The sequence below is a fragment of the Mauremys mutica genome, chromosome 10 (genome assembly GCF_020497125.1).
Source record: "Mauremys mutica isolate MM-2020 ecotype Southern chromosome 10, ASM2049712v1, whole genome shotgun sequence".
Taxonomy (NCBI): domain Eukaryota; kingdom Metazoa; phylum Chordata; order Testudines; family Geoemydidae; genus Mauremys; species Mauremys mutica.
The window spans coordinates 70953250-70976218 of NC_059081.1; the positions used below are offsets into that span (position 1 = coordinate 70953250).

A 22969-nucleotide genomic window follows, 5' to 3' on the forward strand; every position below is an offset into this window, starting at 1 on the left:
TAGATAAGCAGTTCAAACGGCTCCGTTCTGTTTCATTCACTCTCCCTCCCTGCCTGCCTCTCATTTGATTGTTTACAGCCAGGTACAGAACGGAGCTCCGATCGGAGCTCGTTCACAACAAAACAAAGAAAGGCTGCATAACAAAACAAAGAGAGTAATTTATAAAAGCATTCTGGGATACACCTTATTCCCTGGAGGCCAATCACAGCGCTGGTGTGTGGCCACACTTGATGACCAGCGCTGCAGCACCAGCGCTGGAATCCTTATTCCCCATGCTGAGTGAGGTGTACGGCCAGCGCTGCAGCCAGGGAGTTGCAGCGCTGGAAGTGCCCTGCAGGTGTGGCCACTTACTAATTGCAGCGCTGGTGGAGGCTTTCCAGCGCTGCAAATCGCCAGTGTAGCCATACCCTCAGTTAGTTGAAAGCCTTCCTATGTACATGTAGGCCAGCCCACAGGGAATGGAGACTAGGGGTCTTACAGTGACATGTGACCATGTCACCTGATAATTAAATCCATCTGAAATCTGGTACTTTTCCATTTAGAAGGAGGGGTGGGGGACTCAGAGAGACAAAAGATTCCCACCTTGTGCCAAATCTATAAAAGGGGGTTGAGCAGGACAAAGGGGCTGCCAGTCATGAGAAACCCCCTGCTTACCACCTGAGATGTCTGCTGGATCTAACAAAGACTGTACCAGGAGTGGTGTTTAGATGTTGCTTGAAATTATTAGAACTGGGAGCACTGGCTGTTGGGAGTCTGAAAGGGCAGGAAACTGGAAGGAGGGGGAAGGAGTTGAGGAGACAGAGTGAGAGGGTGCAGCAGCAACTTGGTAAAGAGGTTTCCACTTTAAAAATAAAGTCCTGGTGAAGTTTGTTAGTACCTTGCCTGGTTGATACAACATTTTGGCGATGAGGATGAATCTTCTGCCTCTGAACCCACCTGCACCCTTTCTCCAAAGCCCAGGTGAGCCTCCAATTGCTTTTACTGCCTGGATCCATCTGTTTGAGACTTATCTGCTTGCAATCAGTGCTACAAAGATTTCTGAAGTAAGAAAGCCTGCTCTGCTAATCCACTGCCTTGGAGCAGAAGGGCAGCATATATTTTACACTTTTCCCCTTGCAGATGATAAATATGAGACTGCACTCACTGCGTTAAAGAACCTTTTTGTGCCAAAAGTGAATGTGGTAGCTAATCACTACAGATTTCACCAGCATGAGCAGAAACCAGGGGAGACTATAATGCAGTATATTGCTTCCCTGAGAAGTCTGATTGTAACTTGTGACTTTGGGAATATGGCAGATGAGATGATTAGAGATGAGCTCATTGAGAAAACAACCATGCTTCGTGTAAGAGAACGCTTACTTCTAGAACCACAACTTACACTAGAAAAAGCAATAACCATTGCTACTCAGATTGAGTCAGCTACAGCTGAAGCCAAAATAATGAGCAGGGATACAGGAGGCACAGTCCAGGCTGTGACTCCTTTGCTGAAAAGTTCAATATCGCTTCAGAAAAACAATTGCAGGAGGAAAACTAATGAAAAGCCACTGAATCAGCAAATTCAAAATACAGTAAAAGCATGCTTTCACTGTGGATCCCCACAACACCTTGCAGGGTACACAGGATGGCCAGCAAAACTAGCTCAGTGCAATCATTGCAGAAAGATCGGGCATTTTGCTAAAGTATGTCACACTAGCCAGTTCAATCAACAGGTGCATGCAGCTACAATTCCAGATGTTACTGTGCTGAGCATGGACAAAACCACTACTGCACATATTCCAGAACAGATAAAGTGCACTGTAAACGTTTCCGCCATAACCTCAGGCAAATCACACTCTATTCAGCTAATGTTGGACACTGGCTCAGCATTATCTATACTACCTGATTCCATCTATTTGCATTACGTTAAATATGCGCCTCTTACGGAGCCCAAACTTCACTTGGTGTGCTGTTTGGAAAACCATATTCCAGTACATGGCTGCCTGCCTGCAATAGTTACTTTTGGTGATTGCTGTGTAACTGCAGAGTTCTACATTGTCCACAAAGGCACTCCTATCCTTGGCAGAGATTTATTGGCTGCTTTAAATCTCAGGGTAGTTAATGGACGAATCGATCTTCCTCAACAAAGCACTCTTGCGGTACACACACCAGTTTCAGCTGGGACCCAACACCAGGTTGAGGAGAAACTTGGCTGTGCTTATGGGTTTCTGCATAAAGTTAAAATGCAGAATAATGTGATGCCTGTACGACAGAAATTACGGCGCTTTTCAGTCAGGGAAGCTGTTTCAGAGGAACTTAGAAAACTTAGAAAACTTGTTCAAAAACTTGTTCAAAAACTTGCATCCGAAGAAGTGGGTATTCACCCACGAAAGCTCATGGTGCAAAACGTCTGTTAGTCTATAAGGTGCCACAGGATTCTTTGCTGCTTGTTCAAAAGGACATTATTGAAGAGATTAACTCCTCATAATGGGTTTCACCTATAGTAGTGACGCTGAAGAAGGGTGGAGGCATTCGGCTTTGTGTGGATTTAAGGGACCCAAATAAAGCTAGTGTGATTGACAGCCATCCTCTTCCTCACATAGAAGAAGTATTTGCAGAACTCCATGGAGAAAAGATGTTTTCTACTCTTGATTTGCAGAGCACATACCACCAGGTTATGTTGCATGAAGACAGCAGAGACCTCACAGCATATATTACACATGAGGGACTATTTTGTTTTAAACGTGTTCCATACAGTCACACATCAGCCCCAAGTGCCTTCCAAAAAATGATGTCATTGACTCTGAAGAATCAACATGGAGTTCAGTGCTATTTGGATGATATTATCATGTTTGGAAATACTACTGAGGAGCATGACAATAACCTGCAGTCTGTAGTAAACTGCATCAGCAAAGCAGGCCTCAAGCTCAATAGGTCCAAATGCAAATTTAGACAAACTGAACTCTCCTTTCTGGGGCATATAATTTCACAGGCTGGACTAAAACCTGATCCAGATCATATCCTGGCAATTTCAAATGCTCCTCCTCCAACAGATTTGCAAACCTCACATTCCTTCTTGGGTCTTACCCTCCTGGTATGCAAAATTAATTCCCAGTTATGCTTCTGTCATTGAACCGTTATGAGAATTACTACAGAGAAGTTCAGCCTTAGCGTGGACAACGGCTGCACAAGCTAGTTTTGAAACGGTAAAAGACTTGATTGTACATAGTCCAGTACTTGCACTATTCAGTCCTGCATTGCCCACAATTGTAACTACTGATGCTTCTGATTATGGACTTGGGGCTGTCCTCACACAACTTCATGAGGACAACACAGAGAGGACTGTTGCGTTTGCTTCAAGGACACTAAGTAATGCTGAGAGAAAATATTCTACAGTCAAAAAAGCAGCACTTGCTTGTGTCTGGGCTACTGAAAAATGGAGAACTTACCTGTGGGGCCGCATGTTCCAGTTGCACACAGACCACTGCCCTTTGACGACGTTGCTCACCACGAAAGGACTGGGAAGAGCATCATATTGCTAGATGGTCTGCAAGAGTACTCTCTTTCAATTATGAACTGGAATATAAGCCTGGAAACAAAAATGTGGTAGCTGATTGCCTTTCTCACCTGCCTTTGCCTTCACCAGATGGTCCACCAGAGGATGAGGATGTAGTAGTTGCCCTTATTACAAGCACTCTTACTGCAGATACAAGAGAACAATTTCAAGCTGCTTGTTTAGCGTGTCCAATTCAACAAAAACTATGGGAATTTCTGACAAAGAGATGGCCAGGTAACCCTAAAAACCTTGACCCAGTTTTGCTGCCTTATTTTAGAGTTCAGGATGAACTTTCTTTGCTCGATGGCTCTCATCCTATGGTTGTGAAGATTTGATGCAGTGTTGAAGCGGCAGACAACATAAAACAATAGCTTTCAGAGCCAAATGCTGCCTCTTATAGTCTCTAGGGGCACAGAAAGTCCTCAGCAGCAGAACAACCTTGGTTCCTTTGTGCTGGTCAGGGTAGGAAAAATGGCATGCAGAAGACAGATTTAGTAGCATGGGAAGAGAGTTCAGCTCTGCTGTTTTATGCACCATACAAATACACAGGATGTCACAGTCCCTGGCCAGAAAAGCTTTAACGAGATAAAGTATTGACAAGTTGTAGGGTAAAGGGGAAGACAAACAATGTGACAATAGGCACAAGCTACATCAGTTCACTCTTGAAAGGTTTTTAAATGTTTTTTTTGTGGTGATAGCAGTGGGATGGCAGGAAGGAGCAAGTAACCAGAATCAAGGGAATGTGGAAAGAAGGGGATGAGACAGATGAGGAGAGGAGGGGTCAGAGTTGAACACTAAGGGAGAGTGAGGGTGGCAGCAGAGTAACCGTGAGGAGGAGGGTGAGGAGAATGCTGGGGAAAACCACCAATCAGCAGGCAGAAACTTGTGTCCAAAGTTTAAATTGTACAAAACAGTGTGACATCACCAACATCTAGGCCTGGTGCAGGTCTGGCGGGGCTGAAAGTACAGCAGGAACCCCCAGCTGGGCCACCCTGCTGCAGCTGATCCTGGAGACAGCCAAGATGCCTTACTCTACTTTCACCCAGTTCATGTGACTGGGGAGAGAGACTTGCTGGGGCCTGGTGATGTCTGTTTCCTTATTAAGAGCATCAAAAATGTACCATTTTGTCAAACAAGAAGTAGCAATTAGCTAAAGATAAGGTGGAGGTGGGTGGGAAGTACTTTAATTGCATCTTATTGAAGCCTTTATGAATTAGCCATGCTGAATTTTTCTGGATTTCAATAGCTTTTAAGCAAAATTTTCAGAATAATTACAGTGTGAAAACAGACTACCCTGAATACACTTGAATTTAACATATAGTAGAAATGTTTTTTCATGTTAGCTTTTGATTTTTAATTTAAAGGGACTGCAACAAGGTTGAATTTTCAATCATTGTGCACAAGCACTGGTTATCTTAGACTGGATATTAGTTTATGTACAACCCCCCCCCCCAAAGTACATCAATCAAATCTTGAAGATAATAGCTACTCTATAAAGCAACTTCTAGGGTACAATTCTCTTTTCTGATATCACCTTTGTGTGCTCCTCCAGCAGTGCAAAAAGACTGTGAAGCCAGGAAATCTGGCCCTAGGAATTCCTCCAGTGGCATCGCTAAAGGAATGGGTCCATGTCACAGCCTTCAGTTCCAAGCATAAGGGGAAATTATCAGGAAAAATGGGATGTGGGCAGAGTGTCACAAGGCTCCAGTTATGTTCAGATGCTGGGATGACCCCTTAGGGCAGTGGGCCTGCTCTAATTTATGCTAGTGACCAAACCAGCTCCCAGCTGTACCCCAGAATGGAAAGCCACTAAAGTGGACATAAAGCCACCTTGTTCCCCCCACTTAGGTCAGCACTGATCACAGTTCAGTCAGACCCATATAGGAACCTTTAGAGCCTCCAAATATTACTCTGTCAATTGTACTGCTCACTATTAATAAACTTTATGATCCAAGTAACTTAGGCCCAGCTCTTCAAAGGTAGTTAGGCACCTACATACCTTTGAGGCTCTCGGCCTTGTACCCATGTCTCTTAGCACTTAAAAAAAATTGAAAGCATATATACATACATACATACAGTAGCAGGGTGGACCCCCGCTCCTGCCCTGAAGGGCTTAAAACAGCCCAGGAGGGCTGTGGCTGGAGCAAGAAGCCTGGGCTGATTGGGGAAAGTAGGCTCAGCTGTGGACATGCCCCAATCAGGCCCAGCTGGCCCCTATACGAGGCTGTGAGCCAGAAGCCTAAACAGTCTCCCTCTGCCTGTGGAGGGAGAAGAGCCTGGCTGCAGGGAGTGAAACACAAGTTACCTGAGTGGAGCAGGGCTGGGGAAAGGCTGAGGAGCTGGGAAGCTCCAGCCTGGAAAGCCCCAGGCTGTGACCTAGCAGAAGGCAACAGGTACTGGGGGGTTGCAGAGGGCAGCCCAGGGGTAGGCAAAGACAGCAGGTCCAAACCCTCCTTGCCAGTGATGAGTAGGCTGATATTGCAGTCTGCCCCAGGGCTAGATGATGACTGGCAGTAGCCTTATACTGAGGTGAGGTAGGAATAGTGGGTGGGGGGTTCCCCAGGGAGGGGAGACCCTAAGATTGAAGGGATTACTGCCAGGGGGCAGCACCCCAGGTAAAAGGAGCACTGGGTCCAGGAGGGACATGGGGCCCAGAGGACAGGGAGATCACCGGCCTGCAGAGGGCGCTCCAGAGCTAGAATGAGCTAATTCCCAGGAGTCACCAGCAGGAGGCGCTTCAGGGGTGAGTCTGCTCCTTTACACACACACACACACACACACACACACACACACAATTTGGCCCAAAAAGTAGATTGCAGAACCACCTCAGAAGCAAACCCAAAACTTCACCAACTAAAGAATAATAGGCAAACAAGCCCCCAAACCAATATAAACTAAAAAGGAAACAAAAAGGGGCTTCAGCCTTATGCAGAAGGATGCCAATGATGTACTTAGGCATATATTAAAGGGGAGAGCATTCCAAAGTTTCAAGTTGTCTTCTACAAAGAAGGGTCTGTTTCCTATTTTCTCATGCTTCAGATGACCAGAAGTTCCATGTTTGGTGACCTTAAGGGTGCGTTTGTGGAGGGTGTAAGGTTACAGACCATGCTTTGGATAAACTGACCCTACTGTAGAAATACTTGAATAATAAAAGACTAGAAACCTGATCCAGAAGCCTTTGAAGTCAATGGGAGTCTTTCCATTGACTTCAAAGGGAGCAGTATTAAGCCCTCGCTGAACTATGGTATATCTCCAATTATTTATTTATTTATTTTTACCAATCTCCTAGAACTGGAAGGGACCTTGAAAGGTCATTGAGTCCAACCCCCTGCCTTCACTAGCAGGATCAATTTTTGCCCCAGATCCCTAAGTGGCCCCCCAGAGCACAGGCATCACTGAAGCTTTCAGATGAAGGCTCTTGAGTAGTTGAATTGCCGCATTCTGCAATAGTTCCAATCTGCAAGTGGTGTCCACAAGTAGCCCCAAGTAAAATTCTAGGGATCTATCCTAAAAAAGTGGAGTGCTAGGGAGAAGCCTGAGCCTCAGGGAAAAATGTTACATCTGGATGCTTTGGAGATGAAGAAAACCCCAATTCTTACGATTGCCAAAATGTGAGATTACATTGTTTGGAGCTTGGTAGAAAAACAACAACAACAACAAGGGTGACAAGCCAATCCTGCAAGTATTTTATACCGGAAGCTCTTCCTGGCAGATAAGGAGCTACCCACCACCACAAAGAGAGAGATTTAACATTACCAGTATGGAACTCTGTCTCATATCCTACAATGAGCTATACATACATATTGTGATTTTTTTAAAAAATAAAAATACATTTGCTATTAGTTTCCTTCAGTTCCTAGTTTTTACTTAACCCCAGACAAGTGAATTGTGGGAACTATAAGGCAACAGAATTATTTTTCTTTGTGGAAGATCTGGAAGCTTAAAAAAGATTTAGCAAAAGTCAATCGATCAGTCCAAACAACTATCACAAGCACTATGCCAGGATGATCACACATAAATAGGAAATTGTGTATCTATTTTATATCTTGTAGATGAGAATGGCAGGAGGTCATGCTTGGGAAGGCTAAGTGAACAGTACAAACGTATTCTATGGGCAATGAAGGAGGTACGTCTTCATACAAGACACAGTCGACCTATGGAACTTGTTGCCTGGGGATGTCATGAAAGCCAAAAGTATAACTGGCTTCAAAAAAGAATTGGATGAATTCATGGAGCATAGGTCCATCAATGGCCATAGCCAAGATGGTCAGTGATGCAACCAAAGTCCTGATTGTCCCTAAACCTCTGACTGCTAGAAGTTAGGCCTGGATGACAGGGGATGGATCACTTGATAAATTGCCCTGTTGTTTATTCCCTCTGAAGCACATGGCACGGCTGCTGTAGGAAGATGGGATATTGGTCTACATGGACCACTGGTCTGACCCAGTATGGATGTTCTTATGAACACTGCAGGATAAAATGTTTGAAGCATGTTTTATTAGTTTCAGATATGGTGCTGAATGACTCTAAGCAAAATGAGAGTGCTGTCAACCAAATCCTCAGGCCAAGCAAAAAACTACAGATGGTGAAGATCCTACAATATATTAGAATAACTGTTTAAAGTACAAAATCCAATTAAACACTAAATGATTGCCAAGAAAGTATGGAGGTAAACAAAAGGGGCACAGAGGACTCCTGATTGCTACTTATGGCAATTCACATAAGGGTTTCTTTTATACCCTCTAGTGGATGTTTGATACCACGAGGAGGTGTGCATGACAGCCCTTTTACAGACAATACTAGCTGCAAAACAGAAGGGTGAGAGCATCACAAGAGCAGGATCCTATATAGACAATTCCTCAGAAAGAATTAAGTCTGATTGTCTGCTAATAATTGAACAGATAGTATATGTCCAATATATTTTGCATTTCCCCCCATTATTCCAACAACCAAATCAGTAACTTCAGATTTGCTGAAATTTACATTACTTGCACTGGCTAAATATATATATCATATATACTATGACAATCTTCTATATCTTATCTTATTCCTAATTCTTGTTAAAATTGGAACAGAAACCAATTCTATTTTTTTAAAAGAAATTCAGTGTGCAAAACACTGTAAAAATTAGCTATAGTAATCTCTCCATTGATGCTTGGTTCTTTTTTGGGGCTTGTATTTTAATATCCAAATCTGATCCGAATTTAAACTTTTCCACACCTTATTTCTACTTCCTTGTAGGAAATGGGCTGGAGGTGGTACTTTGATGTTTGTATCAGAACAGAACCTGCAATGTTCCATGTCATTTCCCCAAAGGTAGGCTTGCCTGGGAGGGTATGAAAGAAACTTTCCCATAAAAACTCAGGAGTTTGAAGCAGGTGGAAACACTGGGAGAAAGTGCAGGTAGTAGAGGGTGTGGTGCATGCTGTGAGGAAGCCCTGATGAGAGCTGCAGGGTACCAGGCAGCTTCTACTAAAAGGACTACTATAGAACATGGAAAATGCTTTGTCCTGGAGTCTTCTCTTCTCCTGGCTGCTGCAGCATCTCTCCTTGGCTTCTCGCTCTTATTGTCATCTAGTGAGAGCAGTTTCAACGGGTGGGGAAAAGGGGAAGTGAACAGACATGAGCTCCTGGTGCTGAGGAAGGATGCAACATGTGGCAATAGATCAGAAGACATTCAAAGGGAAAGCACAATCACCACTCTCACACTCAGTCAGAATCAGCATGTGACTGTGTGGAGAGGAGGAGAGACTGCTCCCTGTGCTTTCCAGGCTAAGGGCTAGTCTACACTGGCAACAGCGCTTTTAACGTGGCTTGTGTAGTCATGGCAGAGCGCTGGTAGAGAGTGCTCTAAAAAAACCACCTCCATGAGAGGAATAGCTACCAGTGCTGGGAGCACGGCTCCCAGAGCTGGGGCACTGTTTACACTGGCGCTTTCCAGCACTGAAACTTGCTGCGCTCAGGGGGGTGTCTTTTCATACCTCTGAGCGAGAAAGTTGCAGCGCTGTAAAGTGCCAGTGTAGAAAAGCCCAAAGGGTCTTCTGACTCCAGTGCACCAACTTCAACCCCCTTTACTGTCATTTACACCCCACTCCACACCCACTCACATTCCACATGTGCCTACTCTGCACTCCTTCATGTTCCATCATGCCCCAGTCTTCCCTCATCCCTGCCCCCTCTGCAGCCTATGTGAAGTCATCCAAAGCCCTTGCTACGTTTATTCCACACACATGCATTTCCTCCCATCCACCAGTGAATGGAGGTGCATTGGGAGGTGGAAGAAGGAAAGTCTGCCAGAAGACCTCCTGGGTAAGCTTAGGGGAAACGGATCTCAGCCCGTTTTGAAGAGATAGAACAAGTGTGGCCAAACTTACTGACCTCTGAGCTTCATACAATAATTTTCAGAAGTTCAAGAGTCACAAGACATGCATAACCTGCCCCACTAGGTGGTACCTGCTGGACCAAGGGGTTAAAGCCCTTAGATACCCCACCACCCCACTGCAGGGCAGAAGCCCCTAGTCCCACCACCCCACTGTAGGGCAGAAGCCCCGAGCTCCCCCACCCCACCCAGTCTGGTAGGTGGAGAATGGGGGGTGGGGGGAGCTCTGTGAGCTGCACTTTAACTGTAAAAGAGCTGCAAGCAGCTCAGAAGCCAGTTTGGCCACTCCTGAGATTGAACATGGGGCAGTTCTATTCCAGATAGACGTCTTTTCATTCCTATGGGGACACACAATCCTTAGTGGACAGGATTTCCCTGTGCTTCTGGGGGAAGCCCTCATACCATTAGGTGGTGTTTTCCTTGCCTAGAGAAAACCCCACTCCTAGTGGGCAAAGTTTCTTTGGCCCAGATCCATAATGGTATTTAGGTTCCTAACTTTCATTGATTTCCACCTAAATACATTTGTGGATCTGGCTCTTTGTGCTTAGTGGAAGTCAAACCAAATTAGGCAGGTCTTCCTTTGCACAGGGGAAATCCCACCCAAGCGGGTGGAGTTTGTTTTTTGGGATTCTCTGCTTTTATGAGAATCTTGCCAAAAAAGCCTTCAAAGCTCTGCCTGAGCTCCAGCAGGGTGGGACAAAAGCAATGACTTTTCCACAGCATTGCCGATTCTTACATTATCAAGAGTCATGATATTTGGTGTTTTTCTTACAGCCTCAGCTCCTGGAGTCATATGATGTATGTGATAGTCTCAGCTTTCATTTAAAGAAAGAGTATGTTTCATGCCCTTGTGATTGTAGAGACAAGCTTGAAAGTGTAAACTCTGAAGACATGAAATCAGAAGGTACATACAATGACCAAACATTTAAAAAGAAAATGTTGATTTTGGGGGGCTTGGCTCATGATCTGTGAACTCTTAGAGTCAGCAATATTGGTACACATTCCTTGGAGGACGGAGGAGGAGACATATCCACCTTTGAAAGCTTCCTGCAGATGGGAGAGCTTGTTCAGCTAGTCACATCCAGGAGACATGTAAGGGAAAGGGCCACTCTCCCTGACTCCTAAGATAATTTGGGTCCTGATGGTCTGGAACACCCTGTGTAGGGTTTGGGTCAGCAACTAGTTAAAGGGGCCATGGGTTTGAGAAAGGAGGGGGGGGGCATGGCAAACAGTACTTCAGCTGGGGCCCTTGTGTTTGGGGTCAGGGGTGTAGTTCAGATCATTGGGTTTACTCAGTTTAGCCCCCGCACATTGCCACCCACATAACTGCATCACCCCTCCAGCCCCGTGCTTCCCCTTACCCCCCCCCATTCCCTTCACAGTGCCCTGACCCTGCTTGCACTTTCCCCTTTACAGCACCCTCCACAGCTCCCTGCTTCTCCTCACCCCCGCCCTCCACATTGACCCCCCATGGCTCCCTGCTTCCGCCGCCCCCTCCGTCCCTCCCACACCCCCTTCTCCACGGCTCCCTGCCCCACATTGCACCTCCTCCCTCCTGCACCCCCTTCCCCGCGTCTCCCTGCCCCACATTGCACCCCCTCCCTCCTGCACCCCCTTCCCCGCGGCTCCCTGCCCCACATTGCGCCCCATCCCTCCCCACGGCTCCCTGCCCCACATTGCGCCCCATCCCTCCCCACGGCTCCCTGCCCCACATTGCTCCCCCTCCCTCCTGCACCCCCTTCCCCGCGGCTCCCTGCCCCACATTGTGCCCCATCCCTCCCCATGGCTCCCTGCCCCACATTGCACCTCCTCCCTCCCCACGGCTCCCTGCCCCACATTGCGCCCCATCCCTCCCCACGGCTTCCTGCCCCACATTGCACCCCCTCCCTCCTGCACCCCCTTCCCCGCGGCTCCCTGCCCCACATTGCACCCCCTCCCTCCCCACGGCTCCCTGCCCCACATTGCACCTCCTCCCTCCCCACGGCTCCCTGCCCCACATTGCACCCCCTCCCTCCTGCACCCCCTTCCCCGCGGCTCCCTGCCCCACATTGCACCCCCTCCCTCCCCACGGCTCCCTGCCCCACATTGCACCTCCCTCCCCACGGCTCCCTGCCCCACATTGCACCCCTCCCTCCTGCACCCCCTTCCCCGCGGCTCCCTGCCCCACATTGCTCCCCCTCCCTCCCCACGGCTCCCTGCCCCACATTGCACCTCCTCCCTCCTGCACCCCGTTCCCCGCGGCTCCCTGCCCCACACTGCGCCCCATCCCTCCCCACGGCTCCCTGCCCCACACTGCACCTCCTCCCTCCTGCACCCCCTTCCCCGCGGCTCCCTGCCCTCTGCTCCCGCCGCCCCATCCCGCCTCTCCAGCGCGGCTCGCAGGCCCACCCGCCGCATCACTCCCCCCACACCCAACCAGCTCCCTACCCCCGCCCACGCTTCCCCCCCCATCTCGCCTCGTCCATGGGGGGGGGAATTGTGCTAAAAATAGCTGCCGCTTCCTGATTGGCGGAGGGAAAAAATGGTCGCACCACGTGACTTTCCATCTAAAAATTCCAAAATGGCGGATCCCATCACGGGCTGATTCCGTTGGTGGCGCGCGCGCCGCTGTGTCCGCCCAGCGCCGGGCCCTCCCCGTGGCTTGCCGCAGCCCCGAGCGCCGGCTCCCGCCGCACAGGTCAGTACCCAGCTCCCGCGGCCCGCGCGGGCCGTGCAACGTGTGCCCGCATCTATACGGAGGCAGCCGCTGCGCGGCCCCTTTAAGGCTGCGGTTATTTTTGTCCGCCGGCTTTTAATTCTGCTGAGGCTGCTCCCGACCGGTGGGTCCTTAAAGGGATGGGTCGCGCACGGCTATTTTTCTGGCCTGAGCGGAGAACGCGGAGGGTTCCGGGCAGGAGGTTGATGGGCAGTTCGGAGCTCCAATGGGGGGCGTCTCCGCTGCAGTGGCGGGTGCTTTTGAGCCCCTTGAAGGCTCACGCTGCACTGTGATTAGGTAGCAGCGATGAGAGGGGAGGGGAGGACCAATAGGGGAGGATGAAGTGGAGTCGGGGGCGGGTCGTGAGGTGACTGACCCCTGGTGGGGCCATTCAGCGCGGGGCATGCGGGCTCCGCTCTCCGGCGGTTCGGCGTGGCTTGGGTTTTTGTGAATGAGCCGGGTGGGGCCGGGGCTGTGGTACGTCCCGCCCCCTCCGGGTCTCTGCGCCCCCCCCCCCCCAGCGAGCAGCGCTGCCGCCGCCTCGCTGCTGAGCGGGGCTCGGCGGGGAGCGATGCAGCTGGGGTGAGTGGAGCGGGGAGCGGCTGCGGCGCCGCCGCCTCCTGCCGCCAAGGGTTGGGGGCCGCGGCCCGAGAGCCGCCCGCAGGGCAGGGGGCGGGGCTGGGTATCTCTGGCCGGCAGCCTCCTCCCGTGTGTGTCCGTGTCCGGCCGTCACGTGTGTGTGTGTGTGGGGGGGGCGGTTGTGTCTGTCTGACAGTCACTTATGTATGTGTGTGTGTGTGGGGGGGTTGTGTCTATCCGGCAGTCACTTGTGGGTGTGGATGGGGGGGTTGTGTCTGTCTGTCCGGCAGTCACGTGTGTGTGTGTGTGTGTGGGGGGTCTGTCCGGCAGTCGCTATGTGTGTGGACTATGTCTGACAGTAACTCGGGGTGTGTATATGTACATGTCTGTCTGTCTGGCAGTCAGTGTGTGTGTCTGTGGGGAGGTTGTGTCCAGCAGTCACTGTGTGTGTGTGGGGGGGGGGGGGGTTGTGTCTGTCCGATAGTCACTCTGTGTAGGTGGGTGTCTGTCTGTCTTTCCGGCAGTCACTGTGTGTGTGTGTGTGGGGGGGGGTTGTGTCTGTCCGATAGTCACTCTGTGTAGGTGGGTGTCTGTCTGTCTTTCCGGCAGTCACTGTGTGTGTGTGTGTGACTGGCTGGCAGTCACTTGTGTGGATGGGTGGGTGTCCGGCAGTCACTGTGTGCGCGTGTGTGTAAGTGGGGAGTTGTCTGTCTGTGTGTCCAGCAGCCCCAGTGTGTGTGGGGGCTAGCGTGTGTCTGTCTGGCAGTGACTCTGTTGTGTATGGGGCAGGGGGGCTGTGTGTGTCTGTCTGGCAGTCACTGTGTGTGTTGCCCAACAACTGTGCTGTGTGTGGGGGAAGGTTGGTGGGGAGGGGGCTGAGTGTCTGGCTGTCTCTGTCCAGCAGTCAGCATGTCTGTGTGTCGGGTCGCTGTGTGTCTGGCTGTCCATCCAGCGCTGTATGTGTTGGGGGGGCTGTCAGGCTGTCACAGGCACTGGTGTGTGTGTGTGTGTGTGAGAGAGAATCTGTCCCTGCAGCAGGGTGACCCTTGCAGGTGGAGGTAGTGAGGATTTGGGTGTACTCACATCCCCCTTCCCTCCTACTGCTCAAAAATCTCTCCCGTCCCTGTGCAGAGCTGTGTTTCTATCTCACCCAGTTAATAGTGAAGACATGTTCTGTGAAGGGGCAGGGGAATGGGTGGAGGGTTCTGGCGTTAGAAGGGTTGAGCTCACTTACAAATTGATTAAGCTGTTTACAATTCTGCTTTTTAAACCAATTAAAACAAAAATCAATTTTTCCCTTTAAATTGAGTGACAATTAATTTAAAAAAAAATCCTGATAGCTAGGATAGTACTATGTATGTATTAAATTTAGGAAATGAACCCTTAGATAAAATGGGAATTTTGGTAGCTGAATTAGTCATATCCAAGAAATAAAACATAAAGGAGACTGCTGGGATAAAGAGGTGCAGATGTCTCTTTAAACCATAATCAATTACTGCTTTGAATGCTTAGTTGTAATTCCAGTATTTGGGAGATGGCACAAAACAAAGCTATGCAGTGGCCTTTGTTCTTGTAAAAGTTTTTTAAAATATGTTTGTCCCCTGTTGCACCTTCTGCACATGTGCCTGTGTTAATATGATGATAGTCCAGGCTATACATACATGTATGTATTATTCAAAAGTGACTTTATCTGATGCTGATACCCATTCAGAGTAGCTGTTTTGATCTTTATAGTAAATAAAATTGTCTTATGTAAAGTATCTTTGGACTTATGTGGGAGTCTTCTGCATTTCATGCTTATGATGGTTTTTATAACTTGTATTTCATTACCTTGTTTGAGATGCTAGTAAATCAGCATTACAGAATTCTGCTTGTCCACTTATGTGAACCAAATAGATACTTATTGATTGGCAAAAAAAAAAAAAATTCTGTCTTATGGTAAGAGTGGGCAGTAGATTGTTTTGTATAACAAATGTTCATGATTACTTTTAGGCTGTTATACTGTTAATATACAACACAAAATGACAGTATAAAATCAAACTTATGGGTAGCATTCTGGCCTACCCCTGCACTGTGCCTTGTTCCCTTCCCCCCCTGAATTGCTGTGTGTTTAAAAGGGAGTTTTACTGTATGAAATTTTGGTTTGTGCAACAATTTTCATGTCAGTTTTAAAAAATTAATTATAATGTATTTGGAGCAGTGGAAGGTAGGTGTTACTGAACTGTTTGGATTTATGCTGCAGGAATTTATCAGGAAAGATGCCGTGTGCAATACTTGTTTCTTTAATCTTTTGATTTTTTTTGTGTGTGTGTGGCATTGTAAGTGCAGCATGACTTCGTAAGCAAACTCACTTTTATTACATGATGATTATTTGACATTATACCAAAACACCTCCTACCATTTGGAGGGAGGTAAAACTGATCCATTCTGTTTCTTCAAAATACATGTAATGATATTAAGTGGTTATGTACGTATTTGCATGACACTGAAGGTTTTTTCAGTTTGTCATTAGATTTGCTGTGACAGCTTTCGTATAAAGCTTTGCATAAATTAGACTTGTCACTTTTAAAATATTGACGTTCTGGATTTAACAGAAAGGCAAATCTATATTAATGGACAAATATTTTAGGGGGGAGTTTATGGAAGTTGATTTCACAAGTAACTGAGCTGTTTGTGAGAGAAGTGTGGGTGGATTGGGCAGGCGAAAGTCACCCACCAACCTGGAATCAGGACACTGAGAATGTAGTAGTTGTGTGTTGGGGTCACTCAGTCACAGTATGGATCCTCTGGTCTCACCTCATCCACATCTGTCTGTATGGGCTAGTTTAGAGATGCCTGTATTTTACTTTCTGCATAGCCTCAGTGTGAGATTTAAGTCATGTAGACAGCCTTGTATTTGCACTCTGTACCTAAGGTGAGTTTCACTCTTATTGAAGAAAGGCGTCAGAGTACATCTGGATTTACTGCTGTTACGTAGCATCAATAAAAGTGACTTGTGCGGTGTTCACTGCTGTCAGTGCCTTCAGTTGTGGCCAAAAGTTACTGCAAGTTATCTATCTAAATGAGATCTCTTAAAAACGGCAATATTTTAAAAGAGCTAAGGAACACAAAAGTTTATGTAGCCTGATTCTTGACAGGATTTCTTTTTTGTAATATGGCCTGTCATTGCTTTGAATTCTAATAGTGGTTGAAAAATCAGAAATTGTTTTAGAGTTTTCACATTAAAAGATGCTGTTGTAGCTCCAGAGTCTGCCTGAAAGATTTGAGGGGGCATTGAATTAAGAAAGCTCAGCTGCTTGTATACAAATATCCAGCAATTACAAGGCAACAAAATTATTGCACAATTCCATTGTTACCATGGCAACATGTTCACTCAATTACAGTTTGAAATGCAAAATGCCACCCAGTTAGAAGAGACCACATATTTTTTATAAACCAAAATATGTAAGAGAGAAACTTCATGAACGTTGTGCTGTTTTTATATTTGCATGTCTTAGGCATGTGCATCTTATCAGATATCGTTCATTATTATTATCAATTGTGTTCACTTATTTTTGGACCTTTAGAATGCCATCTTTGAACTTCAGTATTTAATTTTGCTTCAGGGTTTTGATTTAGAAAGGTAAAGTGGATTAAACCAACACAAACATATTCTGGAAATAAAATGAGAATAGAAGGGAAGTTTTGTCAATTATTTAATAGAGGTAACGTAAAAACAAATTTGAGTAAAAGCCGTTGTCTCATCTGGCGGAACACACTTGGAGAATTTAGTGTTCATGGGCCAAGATTTTCAACATACTGGTAAGTTAATGTACAACAGATGTAATCAGACAAGTCTGAACAGGAGATACCACTGACTCTATAAAGTTAAGAAAGCAGTGAAAGTAAAATCCCAGGATGCCTTGTTATAAGTAGTAGCCAGGAACCAAAAATTAGGAAACAGCAGGATCTGTGCATAAAGTTCCTGATATGGAATTGACAGCATAAATTAGATCTCTTGTCTATTGAAGTTAATCAGCAATTTAAAAAAAGCTTTTAAACAAGGTGGTGATGGATATTACAGATTTTCAGTAATCTAATTACTTGTATAGATTATGGCTTATGTTTAAATTTATAAGAACAAAATACAAAATTATACAGTCAACATGCAAATTTTAAAGTTTCACAATCAAGCTGAAGTTTCAGTAACAGCTTCAGATTAAATCCTTTGATAGAGGATGGTTCAGAAATTACTGTTGGTATCCCAAAATTAATAGACACACTTGAAAAACCAGGGGACTGCGAGCCAGAGATAGATATGAAAGATGAGGGTGGGGACTTTACAAGTGATGTCCAGGAGCAATGAATTGTCACACAGCTTTTGAAACTTGAGTCTGGTTGCTATCCCTGAGGCTCGCTATCACAGCAGCTTCTGATAAAAGGTGGCTGAAATTTACTGCTCAGCTCTAGGGCGACCAGATGTCCCGATTTTATAGGGACAGTCCCGATTTTGGTGTGTTTTTCTTATATAGGTGCCTGTTACCCTCCCCACCACCACCCAGTCCCGATTTTTCACATTTGCTGTCTAGTCACCCTACTCAGCTCCCCTCTCGAGAGACTGTTTCTTCTTTCCACTTTTCCTTAGAGCTGCGTGAGGGTTTCTACTACTTTACCCATCCCCTGGAACCCTTTTTTCTACTGTGGGGATTTGGGTCGGGAGCAAGTTCTCCATGCAATCTGCAAAATTCTTCACTACCATGAATTACTCTTTTATGTCTGCAATTGCCACTGCTGGTAGTTTTCTGATGCAGCAGCAGCTTGAATTGGCCTGATTTGAGTTTCATTTTCTGCTCACATGGTACACAGTGAAACTTCCAGTTTCTTCTTTACATACTCTGATGCTACTGTGGACATCAGCAGAGGTACAGGAGTTGCCTGTCTGCAGGCTCATGAAAACATGGAATCATTTCTCATTCTTTTAGCATCTGGGCTATCTTTGCAATCATAAGAGTGAGAAATAAGAACTTATTAAACAAAACGTTTTTATAGAAATTGATGATTTTAAGCTCACTACCCCCCGGCCAGACAGCTAGAGACAGCTTTTCACTTACCTCTGTGGGGTAGATTTTTAAAGCTATGTCCAATGGTGTCCTTGATTTGAAGATGTAGAATGTGTGAAATCACCACTTTAGAGCCCTGATTGTGCAATTTATAGTGCATAGGTGGTACATCGCTCTACCTGGGCTTAGCAGTCTGCTTGTGGGCTTAGGTTTGTAGTTTAAGGAAGTTACAGGCAGTTTTTTTTTGTTTTGTTTGAAAATGCATAAAGCATGTATCAAAGAAACAAGTGGGTACAAATGTTGGACTTGATAGGTGTAACTCTTCCTTAACCATTTAGTCATCTTGCTAGCGCCCTTCAGAGTTTTTAAAGGTGGGGAGTAGTCAAGGATTTTTTTAAGGTAACTTCAAAGATAGGCAACAAGATTTGAGATGCAAACAGAGAACTCATTTTTCCTAAAAATTTTTTCTTTAAGTTGAATATTTTCTTTGTTGTAAGATGTAAACAATAATATGAACCCCTTCCCCCAAAGACCAGTGGCTGATTTGATGTTATGTGCACTTAAATCCTGGGTGTGTTGAATGCCTTGGGTACATGCAACCTAAGGCCAAAGATGAAAACTTGCCTTTTTTAGATTCCTTGAAAATGCTACTGAAATTGCAGTTAGAGCCCATACTATGGGTACGTCCAGACTACCCGCCCTATCGGTGGGTAGCGATCGATTTATCGGAGATCGATTATATCGCGTCTCATCTAGACGCGATATATCGATCCCCGAATGCGCTCCCCATTGACTCCGGAACTCCACCAGGGTGAGCGGCGGTAGCGGAGTTGATGGGGGAGCCGCGGACATCGATCCCGCGTCGTGAGGACCCGAGGTAAATCGATCTGAGATATTTCGACTTCAGCTACGTGAATAGCATAGCTGAAGTTGCGTATCTTAGATTGACACCCCCTCCAGTGTAGACCAACCCTATGCTTTTGAAAGGTCTCGACTGTAACTAGTCCCCTGCACTCTTTCTGAAGTGTCCTATTGGCTGAGTGGAGGAAATAATTATCAAGGTAGTGGTCTGTGTAGAAGAAAAATCAGGACTTCAAAAATTTGATACTTAAAGCCCAAGGCCTAAACTAATACGCCTCGGTGAAAATATTTGCTACCATGCCCCTTGCAAGTTAAAGAAAGAAAAATGGCTCCAGGCCACTTGACTGTATGTTTTAAATATGGTATTTAACAACTTTCAATTTAATAGATATTTTTAAATGTGACTTACTACTACGGCTGAATGAATAGTAGACGAAATATTCATTGAATATATTTGATAATATCCCCAGAAGTAGTGTATGTGCAGAATAGTATTTGCCTAGCTACTGTGCTGGTTGAAAACCACAAACAAGTATTAATGGAGTACAATATTTGATGAACAATGATAACATTCATTACATATTTGCCAAGTATTCTTCAGTCAGTGCTACTTACTGCATTCTCTGGTATTTTCTTTTCCTTCCTGTCTTCACTCAACATTTTTTTCCTGAGCTACCTTTGGTTAATTCCCTCTTCTCTCTCTTGTTCCTTTCCTTGCCTTATGTTCCCTGCCACCTCCTTTATAATGTCTCCTTTCTGCTTCACCCCAACCCATAAAGCCAGATACTGGAGTTAAAATTTTAACTAGACTTCTTGTGGCTGAAGCACTAAATCTATCATCTACGGGCTTGTCTACACTACCCGTTGGATCGGCAGGCAGCAATCGATCCAGCGGGAGTCTTATTGCATCGAGTATAGATGTGATAAATTGACTGCTGAGCACTCTCCTGTCCACTCCGGTACTCCACCAGAACGAGAAGCGCAAGCAGAGTTGACGGGAGAGCATCAGCTGTCGACTTACCGCAGTGAAGACACCGCGGTAAGTAGATCTAAGTATGTCGACTTCAGCTGCGCTAGTCTTGTAGCTGAAGTTACACATCTTAAATCGACCCCACGCAGTAGTGTAGACAAGCCCTCAGAGTGATATGAAAATAGTGGCAGGCACTAAATAGGGGTAGCTTTTCTGAATTCATCCCTCTGCTTTGTTGCTGCTGAGTCAGTTTCTAATACTTGACCCTTCTCTTAGTTGTCATTTTTTAGCCCATTTCCCCAAATAATAGCTTTGGTGTCTGCCTTTGCTGTTGCTCTCAACTTTCTCAAGTCTTGGCATAATAAAATTAACCTGATTCTTTTCTGTTTCATTGCTGCTTAGAGGTCTGAAAAAAGCAGTGAAAACTGGTGAGACTTTGGGTCAGTTTTCACTCTGCTGCAGATTGTGGGTGCTGGGAAGCAGCAGGGGTATTGGAGCTGTCTGTAGAACCAGGAAGACAGCAGTACATCATCATTTTATTCAGTTCACATTTTGCAGACCTTCTCAACCATAAGAGCTAATAATTTTTTTTTTAAAATGAAAACTTACCTTCTGCAGAAAGTGGTTGGAAAACTTCCTGCTTGCCATGCTCTCCAAGTTCTTTTGTGCTTCCTGCTACTATGGTATTTGAGTGCCTTGGATGAGCAATTTCTCTTGCTATTTTGATGGTGTTAACTAGGAAACTGAAGTGGAGGGATGCTTTATCCTACAATGGGCCACAATGTGTGATCGATGTATGGAGTGATTCTTGTCCTCACCATGGCTGTCTAACCAGTAAGCAGGATATTTGGGTAATGCCTCTTTACCTGGAAAGGATTTGCACAGTTAAACTCAGAAGAGAAAACAAATACTGCCTTGTGTTTCCTTGATGGGGTTCTTGTTTAGTCATTACAGTCATAGAAAAAGTTAGAGAAGGGGAGAAAAGTATGAGAGGGAAAATGGTGGGGGGGATACAAGATTGTAGAAAAGCAGTAAAAGAAGAAACACGAACAGACTCTAAAATCCCTTGGAAAGCTTCAATAGTTCTTCCTGTGCAAGGAATTTATGCTTGGCCTGCTTTTTTTTTAAATATAAAAATTCAACCTCAGTCATGGTATTTACTGTTGTGCACATCTTCATCCAGTTCATTTTTCCTCTTCTGTTTCCCTGATGGATACATCTGAGAGTAGTTTGGTGACAAACTGTTTCAGATGGCATTGTAGTAGTACGGAGGAATGTGTGGGGATTTGAGGTCACAGACATGATGATCGAACCATAGTTTCAAATACAATAATATTTTCAAATAAGATCATCATCACTTTTCTGACCAACTTTTTGTTTGGCCTTGGCTACCACAAAGAGTTTTTGTTCCCTAGTGTGATAGAGGGGCATAGAGCTGGAAACCAGTTCCGGTGGCCTGAAGACTTCAGGTACGCATTTGCAGTCTCATTTCTGTTAGTGAAGCATAGCACAGGCCCAATGTGGTGGCAGCTTCACCCTCCTGCCTCCCAACCGAAAAGCCCATCTTAGTAGGATTCCATCATGGGTCAACAAATTCAGTTCCATCTTATCTTAAGGAATTGGAAAGTACTATAATCCTTTAACAGTATGTCTCCAGAAGAGAGACAGAAAGGAGGTAATGCCGTGGGGGGAGGGAGGGGAGGAGGGGTTAGGGAGCCATGGTGTGTGTGTGAGAGATGCAGGCAGGTGATGAGATGGAGAATATGTATAGTGGGGTACTTTTCCTCTTCTCTCCGTACAGCTGAAACTGAATAACCAAGACAATGCCTCAGGTGAAATCTGGTTGTCATGTCTGTGGTTGCTGGTGCGTTGAACCTCTCATTTTGTAAAGTCTGACGTCCTATAGACCTGCCTGTATGTATTTGCTTAAGAGGGCTAGGATTTTATAACAAACCTGTAAATTAGTGGGTTGGGACAGTAAAGAAGTATTCTTTACAAATAAATTCCAGGATTAGAACATCAATAATTTGGGGACCAGTACAATGAACAGAACGATAGCAGCACCATATGGTGTTTTAGGTGACCTCTTAAAGACGCACTTTCATTCTGAGGAAAGCACTAGCATCTGATTACATTTGTAATTCATACTCCTTACTTTTTGGAAAGATTTAATAGTGCTGTAGTGAGATCTCCTATTAAAATTTAATTACTTTTATAAAGTGTGTTAACATTTATTAGTATACTCTGATTTATTATAAATAAAACTAAATTACACTTGTCAAATGAGCAAAATAGCTTTGGTTTCCTTATTCAGTTTGCATTAACTGAATCTTGAGAAACAGCAAGTAATTCATTATAGGCCTATCATTAGTACAAGCTAGAGTTCCCTGTTTTCGTTTATTTTCCTAACTTGCAAAGCTCTGTATTCCATTTTCTCTGCAATCCTGCGGGGAAAAACGCAGAATTTGTAGCATTGGGATTACATCCCTACTAATCACTTCCAATATCAAACTACCTCAAGAAGGAGTATTAGTATACTAGAGAGAGCCCTTTTTAAACCCTGAGCCTCTAATAGCAAAAGGGAAAAACAGGAACACTAGCCAAGGAGACTTTTTTCTAATGTTCTGTTTTCTTCAGGGGATAGTCATCTTGAATGATGATATTTTACTTCATTTTAACATAGGGTTAATCTTGTAGCTTTTACAAAACTCTGTACTCTGTTAACATAGTTTCAGTGTGATACATTTTCTAAATAGACTAATATGGTTTATAGAAACACTTTAAATCTGCTCTGTATAAAAATGTGCATGTTAGGGGTTTCTGGTTTAGCGTTGTTTATAAAGCATTTCGTTTTATGCAGTTCAGATGCTTTTGTTGGATTGATGTTTAAGCCTGAAACAATAAATTAGTTCTA

The 22969-nt window shown here is 45.4% G+C and overlaps 1 protein-coding gene across 1 annotated transcript in view; it reads left to right on the top strand.

The window, feature by feature from the left end:
* Window positions 1-12488: 12488 nt before the first annotated feature.
* The window catches only part of HDAC4 (histone deacetylase 4), a 449638-nt gene continuing 439157 nt past the window's right edge, over window positions 12489-22969 (top strand). Inside the window, exon 1 of the mRNA XM_045032382.1 lies at window positions 12489-12588. The gene's annotated coding sequence lies outside the window, so the exon portion shown is untranslated. The remainder of the gene's footprint in view (window positions 12589-22969) is intronic.